At 43.3% G+C, this 13,241-nt stretch overlaps 1 protein-coding gene across 1 annotated transcript in view; it reads left to right on the top strand.

The window, feature by feature from the left end:
* The first annotated feature begins 1,998 nt into the window (after positions 1–1,998).
* The window catches only part of KANSL1 (KAT8 regulatory NSL complex subunit 1), a 178,628-nt gene continuing 167,385 nt past the window's right edge, over positions 1,999–13,241 (top strand). The window contains exon 1 of the mRNA XM_080827379.1: positions 1,999–2,132. The gene's annotated coding sequence lies outside the window, so the exon portion shown is untranslated. The remainder of the gene's footprint in view (positions 2,133–13,241) is intronic.

Raw genomic sequence — 13,241 nt, 5'->3', positions numbered from 1 at the left:
TCGCTTCCTGGATGAGGAACCTACAGGGGTGAGGGGCCGGGGTTGGGGGTGATGGAGAAGAGGATCTACAGGGCACTTAGGTAGGGGGGCTTTGAGTGGTAGATTGGTGGGAAGCTCTGACGGGGTTCCTCTTTCTATTCCTTCCGCCTGGGGCCCCGTTCCCTTCGTCTTGTCCAAATGCCTCTCGTTTCCAAGAGCCGAGACAGAGACAGAGACAGCGAGATACACAGAGACTGAGACGCCGAGGCACCAGCATCCTTCTGCCCCCCCACACTCTGTCCCGCCCCAGCGCTCTGACGGACATCCTCTGACGACCAATGGCACTCACGATGTGCCCCGGAAGGGCCAATGGGAGACAGAGGAGGGCGGAAGATTTCCCCGCCCCCACTTCTAGGCTTGGTTGAGCCGTGCAGGTAGGTCCGGGGCCGGGGGAGCCGCCGTTGGCACTGGTGCCCGGGGGGGTGGGGGCACGAGTCGGTAGGGATGATGGTGGGGAAGGGGAGGCGGCCCCGACTGCGGGAGCCTGAGGGGGTGGCCCGGCGGGGAGGCTGGGGGCCGAAGGGCCCGGGGAGCGGGCGCCGCCGAGGGCCCTGGAAGCGGCTGGGCTGGGGGAGCGGGGACGCGTGTGTGGGGCACCGGGACCCCCGCCCGGCGCCCACCAGAAGGCCTGGGCCGAGGGCTGCGGGCCGAGGGCCCGGGGGGCCTGGCTGCCCGGGGGCGGGCCGGGGCCGGGCCCGGGGCCGGGGGCGCCGAGCAGAGCCCGGGGCGCCAGGCCGAGCCGAGGTGGGACGGACCGACGCGGGGAGGAAGGGAAGCTGCATCCCGCGGGCCGCCCCTCCTGAAGCAAGCCGGGGCAACGGCCGCAAGCGCCCTGCCCTGAGCCCACTCCCCCACTCGCCCCTGTCCTAACAATGGGGATGGGGCAGAGGGAGTCGCCCCACAGCAGGAAGGAGCGGGGGGTAGGTTTGGGACTAGGGTCCAAGGCGGGGGGAGGGGTGGGAACTCGGGTTCTCCCCTTTCTCTTCTCTCCTTGGCTTTCGCGGTGGGGATCATGGAGGGGATATTAAACCTCCTGAGACTTAGGTCAAGAGTCAAACTCCTCCCCCCTTGAGCCCCCAACCCCCCCAAAAATCCGATGAGCGGTAAGGAAAGTGATGCCAAGTCTTCGAAGCAGAAGTGACAAGCGCATAGCAAGAACAAATCCACTCCAGAGGTTTTTATTTTTTAATTTTTCTTAAAAACGAGGGCATTGTAGTCTTTGGTTTTTCAAAATTTATTTTACGGGGCGGGGGGGGGGGTGGTGCTGTTATTTTTGTCTCTACTCGGGCAAGCCTCCATTTTAAGCGAAGCAGTAACTGGTTAAGCTGGAATTTTCATTCTGGCCTAGGACTTGAACAAGGATCCTACAGGAGGTCATTTAATCGATCCTCCTTCCTCCACGCAAACATACCTCCCTCTCAAACTCAAAATTAAGTTGTTTGGTCTGCTTTTAAATATCTTTAGGAAAGGAGGGTCTTGTAGGGTATCAAACAAGAATAGATTTTCTTTTTCATGTAGAATGGATTCTGAAACTTAAATTTAATAAAATTTAGGACGATCAGAATGATCAGAGAGTTTTTTATTAAGTAAAATTAAATGAGGCAAGGGTCTTTTTAGATGGCCAATTAACAGATCAGTTTCAATAGTGTTTGTGAAGTACCCTGAATAGTCGTTTATTTTTTTGTTTGGGATTTTGATTTTCTGGTGATTTGATAACCAATTTTATATTATCTAAAACATGTGTTAGACATTTAATCCACATTTTATGTAAAATATGTTTCTACATATATATGGAGATATACTTAGACACATTTGCCCTTTTCTAAGGGGACTGTGATCTGTACCTCTTTTTAGGATGGTGATGCAAATAGTACTTTGAATTTCTGCCCCTGTAGCTTAAATTATTTGGTTATCCTTGATTAGCTTTTAGTCTAATTGAAAGTCCTCTCTTTCAGATACCTTCTTGAGACCAAAAATTTTCCTACCTGCTCATACTTGGTGACTGAGGGATTACTAAGATTCCCTTATTGCTCATTTCTGAGTATTGTCTGAACTCTACTGACACTATGAATGCTACTTGGATGCCTCTCAAGGTAGGATGTATTGTTTTTAAAATTCAAGTTCTCATTTTATTTTATTTTTTCTTTAGAATTGAGAGTATTTGAGTCCTTGAATTTGCAGTTCTTCAACCCTCCAAAAGTACTATTCTGTTTGCTTCCAGGACTGATCGGTTACTCCTTACTTTGTTTGTATTGCTCCTTTTCTTGATTATTGGTGTTAAAGTATTAGTGAAGTTCTTCAGTTAACTTCCATTATAATGATGTGTTTACTTTTTAACTTTAAATGATGAGAACCCACATAGTTAGAAAATTCTGTTTCAGTCTCAGTAGGATGGATTGGCAATCAGACATCCAGGTCCACCTTCAAGCAGGTGCTTTAAAGTCATAGGTACTAGGGTGTGTCCCACTCTTGCAAATCTATAGCTGATTCATGTGTTACACAAGATGTGTCATTAACCATGTGTTTACTTGAGACTTCCTATAGTAGATCAGAACATTCTAAGACCTGTTGGTTTCTGTGTACAACTCTGTCGGGAGAGTCCTCCTGCTGCCCCCTAGTCCTTTGCACTTGAATTTACACTATTTTTCTCAACAGGTAGCATTTTGTGCCGCGTTTCATCTCACAGGATAAACTTTTTGGGCAGTGTGGACAGCTGATCTTTAGATGAAAAAGCCTTCATTGATATGATGGTTCTCCTGTCTGTTGTTTCCTTCCAGTTTCTTGTACAGAGGTGGCCAGAGGACTTTCCATTAGGACTAAAGAGAGGGTAAAGCTTTACTGGGAGGACACAGGTTGCCTTCCTTTGGAGCTAGAGACTAGTGTAGTTAAGACTGTTCTGAGGTAGTCTGTCCTGTGGAATTCCAAGTTAGTGCAATGAATAAATCCGAGAATAAATGCAGTCTGGGTAACTTAAATATAGGACTGTGGGAAATCTTCAGGTAAATGTAGACTGAATTCTCATCTTCATTTATGTTTCAGCTGCTGTTGTTGGATAAGGAGTGCTTATGTCAGGATAAAGGAATCCAAAGTGACACAGTTTCTAGCCATTCTCCTTGTAGAGTTGGAGGGGTTGCATGGGGAATCCAGCCAGAAGTCCTGAACCCATAAGAATTGAAGGACCTTGTTTAAGAGTATTTGTCTTTGGTACCAGGTGTTTTGTTATTTGTTATTTATTTATTTATTTATTTTTAAAGATTTTATTTATTTATTTGGCAGAGAGAGAGAGAAGACAAGTAGGCAGAGTGGCAAGCAGAGGGAGAGGGAGAAGCAGGCTCTCTGCTGAGCAGGGAGCCCAATGTGGGACTCGATCCCAGGACCCTGGGATCATGACCTGAGCTGAAGGCAGCCGCTTAACTGACTGAGCCACCCAGGCGCCCTGGTACCAGGTGTTTAATCCCAGGATCTGGTGGCCCCTCTTATCTTTAAGAAGTAGGCAAGGGGGTACGAATGGGTATGAGTTCTCTAGAAACCTGAGGAAATTGAGACCAATATATCAGATACTATTTTTTTTTTAAGATTTTATTTATTTATTTGACAGAGGGAGAGAGATCCCAAGTAGGCAGAGAGGCAGGCAGAGGGAGAGGGGGAAGCAGGCTCCCTGCTGAGCAGAGAGCCCGATGCGGGGCTCGATCCCAGGACCCCGAGATCATGACCTGAGCCGAAGGCAGAGGCTTTAACCCACTGAGCCACCCAGGTGCCCCCAGATACTATTTTTTAGTCACCTTAGTTTTAACAAATGTATTAGGTACATAGAGCCGTGCTGTTTGACATGTATATGACGTTTAAGATTTTAACTCTAAATCTCTGAATCTGGGATGTTACAATAGGGTTCCACAGTAACCCCTGAAGTTGTACGAAAGGCCTCTGGCTTGGCAGGAAAACAGAATGGAAGTCAGTGTTCCATATGATGTGTTACCTACTTAAGAATTTAGTTATGTGGCTGCCTTAATTTTATGTTCCCTACCAATCCTTTGATCAGTGGGAGACCTCTTCTGAGTCTAAACAAATTTTTTATTTGCTGACATTTTCCTATTCCTTTTATTACCTTAAAAAAGAAAAAACCTGAAACATGTGTTGGAGACCTTTTGGGAGGAAAAGGGCACCTTTTTGGAGGAAGAGGATAGCACTGAATATAAAGAATGGAAAATTAAAAGGGAGAGAGAACTTTATTCTCTTTTTCATTGTGAATATCCTTAAAATATTTCTTAGATGTATTTTCAGATTACAGGTGCTTTTTTTTTTTTTTTTTAAGATTTTATTTATTTGACACAGAGAGAGATCACAAGTAGGCAGAGAGGCAGGCAGAGAGAGAGGGGAGGAAGCAGGCTCCCCACTGAGCAGAGAGCCCAATGCGGGGCTCGATCCCAGGATTCTGGGATCATGACCGGAGCCAAAGGCAGAGGCTTTAACCCACTGAGCCACCCAGGCGCCCCCAGGTGCTTATTTTTAAATTAAAAAAAAAGATTAATTAAAATGTATATTTTGGAGCCAAAGTGCTCATTTTTTATAGCTCTTATTCTTTGTTTCTCATTTTCTTATTCAGAATGAACTCTAGTTCTGTCAGGCTTTACTTACATGTTAGACCTGATTATGTGCTTGTTTCCGTGCGTATAGAAAATAGCGCCATCATGCACCCTTTTCATAAACCAAAGTACCAAAGGGAAGATAATTAACTCCTAACAAATACTCCAAACAAAATAACTCCAAACAAATACTCCTCGATTTAAGGCACTCTTACCAATTACGAATTCCCTTGGAGATTACTTACCCGTCTTCTGTATGTCAGGGATCTACAGCTTTGTCATTGCTAGCCATGACTAAGCACTGTGGATAACGTTTGATGTCCCTAGGTTCAGTTGTCAGGGTTGGGGCATGAGTGAGATGGAACAGGAACAGGGAGGAGGAGGAGAAATGGGCAACCTGGAGACAAGAGTGGAGAGAAGTTGAGGTAGCAGAGAAGGGATACATGGGCTCTGGGACGCGCTGTGGCGCCACGGTCGCTTCTCTCGGGTAGCTTTACAAATTGCTGGTTGCCTTGTGTGCTGGACTGAACTATGGTGGAAGGAGAGTAAAAAAGTATTCTTGACAAAAGGACAGAATTACAGTATAATTCAATATGATATGGAAAGGTCTCCAAGATACGTAGTTAGGTGATAAAAGGAAGATATAGAATAGTGTATGTGGTATGTTACCCTTTATGCTTTGGGGGGGTGGCGGAAAGGAATAAAGAAAATTCGTATTGGCTTGGTGTATATGCATTTAAAAAAACAATTCAGAAGAATAAACAAAATGATACATTATATGTTTATAAAAAATTTTTAAAAATTAAAAAAATTTTTTTTATTAAAACCAATGCATGGATTGCCTTGAAAATGGAAATGTAAGTAGAAACACCCTTCATGTGCTCCACTTTCTCCCTTGCAATGAATATGTGACATCAGTTAATTTGATATAAACACATCAATGGTAAAAAAAACAAACAAACAAAATGGTGACATTGGTCACCTGTTAAGTCTAGGAACTAGGTGGGTTGAGGACAGGGTGGGAAGGAATCTTCTCTCTGTATTATATTATTTTATACTGTGTGACATTTGTATCAGAAGTTAAAAATTTAACACAAAATTTAAAAAACCCTTAAAAAACAGTATTTCAGTTCTTAACATCTCTTCTCCTCCAGTGTCTGGAAGTCAGAGAAATAGCCAGGGCTGCCGCTGAGAGAGCAGAGAGCCCTTGAACAGTGGCTGAAGGGATACCTACACAAAGGATACTGTCACCTAGGAAACACGTTCTCCTGAGATCTTAAAGAATTTTGAACTTACAGATGTGTATTTCTAGGATTGAACTAGGAGATCAGGCATTTAAAATTTTTATTTGCTCTTTTAGTTTTAGTAAAAAGATTTTCATTGTTTACTCTCTCATGTTGGCCGTTAGATACACTGTCATGTTGTTGGTTGTGTGATCTTGGGCAATTTCTTAATCTCTCTGAGATTCAGAGTTCTCCTTTATATTGGAAAGAATATTAACGTTTACTTCACAGGATTGTTGCGTATATTATAGCTGTAAGGGACATCATATCTGGCTTAGTGAACTACTACAGTTATTACAATCATTGCCATTAATAATTGTTCTTTATAGGCTGGTGGTAAGAGTGAGGGCTCTGGCTGATCTTGTGCAAATTCCTTGACCTCTTAGAACTTTGGTGTCCTCATATATAAAAAGGGCATGATTCTAGTATCTAGATCCCTGGGTGGACTTCGGAAGAACTGAATGAGTTTGTTGCTGCAAAATGCTTCGACTGACACTTCATATGTGCTCAGTAAACACGGGCTGCTAATTCTCTTCGTGACATCTGTTTGCCAAGGCTCCCATAACAAAGTGCCACAGAGTGAGTGGCTTACACGACTGAAATGGTTGTGTCACAGTCCTGGAGGCTAGAAGTCTGAGGGCAGGGACATGCTTCCTCTGAAGGTGCTAGGGCAAGAACTGCTCAGTCCTCTCTTCCAGCTTCTGGTAGTTCCCGTGGCCCATGGCCACGTGACTTCAGTCTTTAATATAGAGTTCACCCTGTGTGTATGTCTTTGTGTTTAAAATTTCTCCTTTTTTTTTTAAAAAGGGACAACAGCCATACTGGATTAGGACCCACCCCAGTGACCTCATTTTAACTTGATTACTTCTGTAAAGACTGTTTTTGCTCTACTGGGCATTAGGAGTCCAAATCTTTCTGGGGATACAGTTCAACCCATAACAACATCCAGTAGCCTTGTTGCTCAACATGGGGACCCTCAACACCTGTATGTAGGAAATGAAAATTTTGGTGCAAATTAGTAACATGATTTAAAGAAGTAGATTATTTCTTTAGGCTTCTAATGGATTTATCTTTATTTTTTTCTAAAGGTTTTATTTATTTACTTGACACAGAGAGAGAGAGAGAGAGCGAGCGAGCGCACAAGCAGGGGGAGCAGCAGGCAGAGACAGAGGGAGAAGCAGGCTTCTTACCAAGCAGGGAACCCGATGTGGGCGGGTCTCAATCCCAGGACCCTGGGATCATGACCTGAGCCAAAGGCAGACGCTTCACTGACTGAGCCACCCAGGGACCCCTGGATTTATCTTTATTATGGATAGATTTTTGTTGCCATTGAAATTTTAGATTTATATAGAACCAAAACTTTACAAGGTTAGATTCTTTTTTTTTTTTTTTAAGGTATTTGTAAAATTCCAACTTGAAAATTAAGGTCAGGATTATAGTCTTGTTCTCTATGTCTCATCCTTTGTGGAAATTGGTAGAACTTTGGGATTTCTTTAATCTATAAGAATAATGCTCAGGTGTCTGTTTCTAGGGGTTTGGGAGCTAAGGCTACCCAGTGAGGAATGAATACCCCCCTTCCCTGTGTGTTTTCTATGCAGTCAGATGCCATATTTGAAGAAGCGGGCATGGTTGTCCTCTAACAATTTGGTTTCAAATTGTCATTTTCGGGGTAGACAGTATGGGTCACCCCCAGAAATAGCAAGACCTTGAGGAAGTTCCTCCTGTGGCCTGACTAATTTGGTCAGCCCTCTGCTTCCATTCCCTTCCTGTGTGCCACTAGGGTAAAGTTCAGACTTTTTAACGTAGTGTATCTACTCCTGATGATCCAGCTGCTGCTGACCTTTCTGTTTTGTTTTTAACGCCTTACCTTTCTCCACTGGCCTATATGTACCTTTGTCTGAGAGTTTCCTTGTCCTGAAACTTCAAGTGTCAAGACTTAAACAGTTAGTATTTAGGTGAAAGTTTTTCTAAAGGTATTGCATGCTTCTCTGCTGCCTTAAAGAAAGCATCCTGCACAAAATTTTTATCTTTTAATAATAATCCAAAATTATTGAAGATCCTCACTATGCCCGGTAATTACTGTACTGGACCAAACTATAATGTGCCTTTGGAGACCATAAAATATATTCTTTTTTTTTTTTTTTTTAAGATTTTATTTATTTATTTAACAGGCAGAGATCACAAGCAGGCAGAGAGGCGGGCAGAGAGAGAGAGGAAGGGAAGCAGGCTCCCTGCTGAGCAGAGAGCCCGATGTGGGGCTCGATCCCAGGACCCTGGGACCACGACCTGAGCCGAAGGCAGAGGCTTTAACCCACTGAGCCACCCAGGCGCCCCCATAAAATATATTCTATAAATGGACTAGTATGTATGTGTTCTATACTTGGCTTCTTTTTTTTTTTTTTTTTAATTTATCTATTTTAAGTAATCTCTACACCCAATGGAGGGTTCAGACTTAGGACCCTGAGATCAGGAGCCACATGCTGGTCTGAGCCAGTGAGGCGCCCCACTCTTGGGTTATTCTTAATATTCTTTTGTCTGTTATCATCTACTTGCATGATCTCCTACCTTAGTGTCATGAAGTTACTGTCTTCGTTCCAGCCTCCAGCAGCTCTCCCCTCTGTTGTAATGCTTTCTTTCTGGAGTAGGCTAGGATACCAGCAAACTAAGCTTATATAAATTATTTGCCACGGAAAAGTAAATAGATCTTTAGTGATGAATGGAGGGACTTTTCTATGGATAAAATACATGAAGAGTGACAATTTTCTGGCAATCTGATACAAAATGATATGGTTTTGTTTGTGTGCATTTTATGGAGAGGAAGGGTCCGTTGCTTTCATCAGATTTTTACCATGGTCTGGGACTGTTTTTAGATAAATACGTGTTACGAAATTGCTTTGTGAGTTGTCACCAGAGGTCAGTTCCTAAATTCCTTCTCCTAGCTCCCTACCCTGACGTGAAGGAGTTCACAGTGTTGGGTCATTGTTTGGACTGTGGGAGGAAGGGCCATTCAGCTAGGCCAGAGAGTGCTGACCAGGCCAAGACAGAGCACCAGAGGTAGGGGCTGGCACTGGGGAGAGAAGTCAGGTAGAGGGTAGAAGAGCAGCACTGGGCTTTGTTGACTGGTTTGCTCCAGAGGATAAAGGGAGTGGCCATAGTAATTCTGGAAGCTCCGAAAATATATGCAGGTACTTGATTTGAAGAAATTGTGAAAAAAAAATTTTTTTTATTAAAGATTGTATTTATTTATTTGACAGAGAGAGAGAGAGAGAGCGAGAGCGCACAAGTAGGCAGAGCAGCAGGTGGAGGGAGAGGGAGAAGCATGCTCTCTGCTTGGCAGGGAGCCTGATGAGGGGCTCGATACCTGGACCCTGAGATCCTGACCCAAGCCCAAGGCAGCTGCTTAACTGACTGAGCCACCCAGGCGCCCTGAAAAAATATTTTTTTAAAAATTATCTTTTTATTCTGAACAGTCTAGTGATTTAAGTTTTTGCTAGATTTTTTTCTTCTTTAAAAATCATCTTACAAAATGTTTGCAACCTGGATCATAAATTGGTAAGTGAGACAGCCAGAGGAGAGTGAAAACAGGGGTAAAGGAATCAAATAAAAAATTTAATTAACTGGGGATAAAAATACATTATATGTTTATAAAAAAATAAAAAAATAATTTAAAAAATTTAATTAACATTATAATTCTAAAAGCACCTTACTGTGGGGACTTCTTCCGAAGTTAAACAGCTGCCTTGCTTATAAAGGTAATCGCCCTTCCCCCAGGGACTTTGCCTCTTGGGTCAGAGAGCGCACAAAGCCTGTCATGAAAGAAGACCTCTTGGGTGCATCCCTGTATCTGTCTTGCCTCTTCCCATGTTAGGCAGCCCCCCTGGCCTCTTGAGCTATTTTCTTCCTCCTTTTAGGGACCTCTGGCTGTCAGTTGTCTCTTTTCCCAACCAGTTTTCCACCTCCTGTTCCCTGTTGGCTCTTGTGCTTATAAATACACTGAAGTCTCCTTCACTTTTTAAGAACACAGAATCCTTACATTACAACCACCTGTTGGTCCTCTGGTAGCTTCTACCTCTGTGTATCCTTACGATTCATCCCTGTTGCCACATTCAAAGGATCCCTTTTTGCCCACATCTTCTGAGCCCTTCTCATAGTGTTTAGCACTGTGGACCATTCCCCCTGGCTGTGGTGGCTTCGGTCTCTCCTGGTCTCTTGTCTTCATTTCTGAGAAGCAACGTAGAAGGGTGCTAATAGAGCATAGACTCCAGATCCAGAATCCTAGATTGACATTTTAGCCCTGCCACCTACTGTGTGACGTTGGGAAAATAATTTAACATCTCTATGCCTCAGTTACTGCCTCTAAAAAATGGGGAAAAGGACTCTTGTGAGGAGGAAATGAGCTAATATGTGAAAAATGCATGGAAAGGTGTTTGGCGCAGTCAGGTGCAAACAATGGGAGTGCAGACTCTTTCTGTCATCATTGTCCTGTCTGGCTGCTCTTTGTGTTTTCTTGCAGACTTTTTTCCCTTTTATATCACTGTTTGCCGTACCTTGGCCCTCTCTCCTCTTAACCTCTGCATTTCCTGGGGCGGGGCGGGGGGCATCTTACAGAAGTTTGTGTCTCAGTCTCCATCCATATACTGATGATTTGCATCTATGTTTTTTCCAGCTCCCCATGGTCTAAGCATCTCTGATCCCATGCATACTGTTGCCTCCTGGACATCTCCACTTGGTTGTCCCATGTTCGTTTCAAAATGACCTAATCAGCTATTCCCCCAAGTCCAGCCTCTTCCCATCTTCTTGTCCCTGTGAGTGGTCCATTCACCCAACCAGTCACTCAAGTCAGGATTCCTTCTTCTGGCCCAGTGGTCACCATGTTCTTGAGATCCTAACTCGTAAAGTTTCCTTAGTTGCCTCTACTTCTCTCTCCCGAGTTCAGACCTTTGCCACCCATTGCCCACATGAGGTCCGTCACCTTCTGATCTCCTTGTCTGCTTTCTGTCTTCCAAGTTGCTGCCATAGTGATCCTTGTGAAAATGTCAGGGTCGAATTCAAATGCTCTTGAATTCTTGAATTCAAAAGCATCCAGGCCTTGGTGATCTGGCTGGCCCCTGCCAGACCTTCTCTCTCCTTCCTGAGCACCCTGCCCTTGATAGCGCTGACCTGCTTGCAGTTGCTGCTGTGCACCTGATTGCTTCTTGCTTCTTTGCCCCTGGGCCTTCACACGAGCGCTTGCTTCTGTTTAAAATGGCATCCACCCCTAGACCTTTAATAACAGGGATGATAAGAGTAATAGCAGTATTAGCTGACACCGAGAGCGTGCCGTGTACTCAAGGTCTTTGGGTGTGTGCTTGCACCTAGCACTTCTGTTGTGTGGGGATTGCAGCTTTGCTTCTCCCCCAGCTAGTCTCCAAGTCCTTTGAGAGTGGCGGTCTGTGTCTTATCTTTTATCATCGCTTGCCATGTGATGGCACTGAGTGAATGTGTGTTGAATGAGTGTTTTTTTTCTAAGATTTTATTTATTTATTTGACAGACAGATCACAAGCAGGCAGAGAGGCAGGCAGAGAGAGAGGAAGGGAAGCGGGCTCCCCGCTGAGCAGAGAGCCTGATGCTCTGGACCTGGTCCAGAACCCAGGACCCTGGGATCATGACCGCAGCCTAAGGCAAAGGCTTCCACCCACTGAGCCACCCAGGTGCCCCTGAACGAGTGGTCTAAGGACTGCATTGCTCAGTCTGTGGAGTACGTCTTCAGGAGGGTGTGAGTGGAAAAGCTGAGTTAGTTAACAGCTATTCACCAGTCCTGGCCTTCCCCTTTGGAACCGTAGGACTCAACCTCTTCCGTGTGAGCAGCTGTGTAGCTTGGAATAAGGATTACAAGGAAGTTTTTGGTTTGTTTTTATAAATTCCCATTGAATGATGAAGGGCATGGGTGTTCTCTCGTTTTCTTAGTTTTGCTTTTGAAAAAGAAGCCAATTTGCTGACAACCCAGTATCACCTGGTAATTAGAATGTTTTCATATTATTAGAATAAAGCATAAGGAAATGAATAGTATTTAGCTTATGATGTTCCAACCAGGTAGTATATTTGGCAGTAAACTGATTATAATTTTTGAATGCTATACTGGTGATCAGATGTCCCTTCCTTTCTCATCACTGTTCTGTTTAGACACATACTGTATTACCTTTTATCGTTGTATATAAATTGTGTTTTTAGCAACAATACCAAATATGGACAAGCTTATACAGTTGACTCTTGAACAGTGCAGGGGTTAGGAATGCCAACCCCGTGCACTTGAAAATCTACGTTTAACTTTTGACTCCCCCACAACTTAACTGCTGATAGCCTACTGTTAACCAGAAGCTTTACTGATAACATGAACAGTTGATTAACATGTATTTTCTATGTTACATGTATTTCAAAATGTATGCTTGCAATAAGGTAAACTAGAGAAAAGAAAATGTTATTAAGAAAATCATAAGGAAGATAAAATACATTTATAGGACAGTACTGTATAGATGCTGTCAGTTTATACAGTCTCTATAAAATGAATCATGTGTCTGTCAATATCTGCATCAGTATTGTCTTTTATGATACAAATTGCTGTAGATGTTATATATATTACTAACACTAGACATCGAAAGTGAGAAGACGGGCATCTGGGTGGCTCAGTTGGTTAAGCAGTTGCCTTTGGCTCAGGTCATGATCCTGGAGTCCCCGGATTGAGTCCCACATCGGGCTCCCTGCTCTGTGGGGAGCCTGCTTCACCCTCTGACCGCACCCCTCTCATGCTCTCTCTGTCTCTCCCATTTTTGCTTTCTCTCTCAAATAAATAAATAAAATCTTAAAAAAAAGTACAGTCTGTGTATATAAGTTTTAATAAATTTTAATATTTATAAATTTGTATATATTATATGGTAGTGATAAAATAAACTAGCATCTACATAACATTTTATGCATTCATGATTTACCTAACATTTTCTTAATTTTTTTGATATTTATAGACTATATGGTTCATCTGCCCGTTTTTTTCAGTTGTTGCAAATCTTCAAAAGTTTTTCCAATATACTTATTGAAGAAAATCTTTGTGTAAGTGGCTTATCGCACTTCAAACCCTTGTTCAAGGGTCAAATGTAATCGTAGAGTGTGGTTTATTTTTATCTAGGTCTTAATCAGATAGTAACTTTTGGCCAGCAGGGGGAGCTGAAGCCACTGATACGTGATTACATCTCAACTGGTTTTCATATGACACTACATCTAAAACTAATGATGTACTTCCTAAATGTTAGCCAATTGAATTTGAATAAAAAAAATTTAAAAAAAAAGAAAAGTAAAGAAAAG

This window comes from Martes martes (assembly GCF_963455335.1).
Source record: "Martes martes genome assembly, chromosome: 16".
Lineage (NCBI taxonomy): Eukaryota > Metazoa > Chordata > Mammalia > Carnivora > Mustelidae > Martes > Martes martes.
The sequence above is the reverse complement of the archived record's forward strand: the minus strand, read 5'-3'. Positions and strand labels throughout refer to the sequence as shown.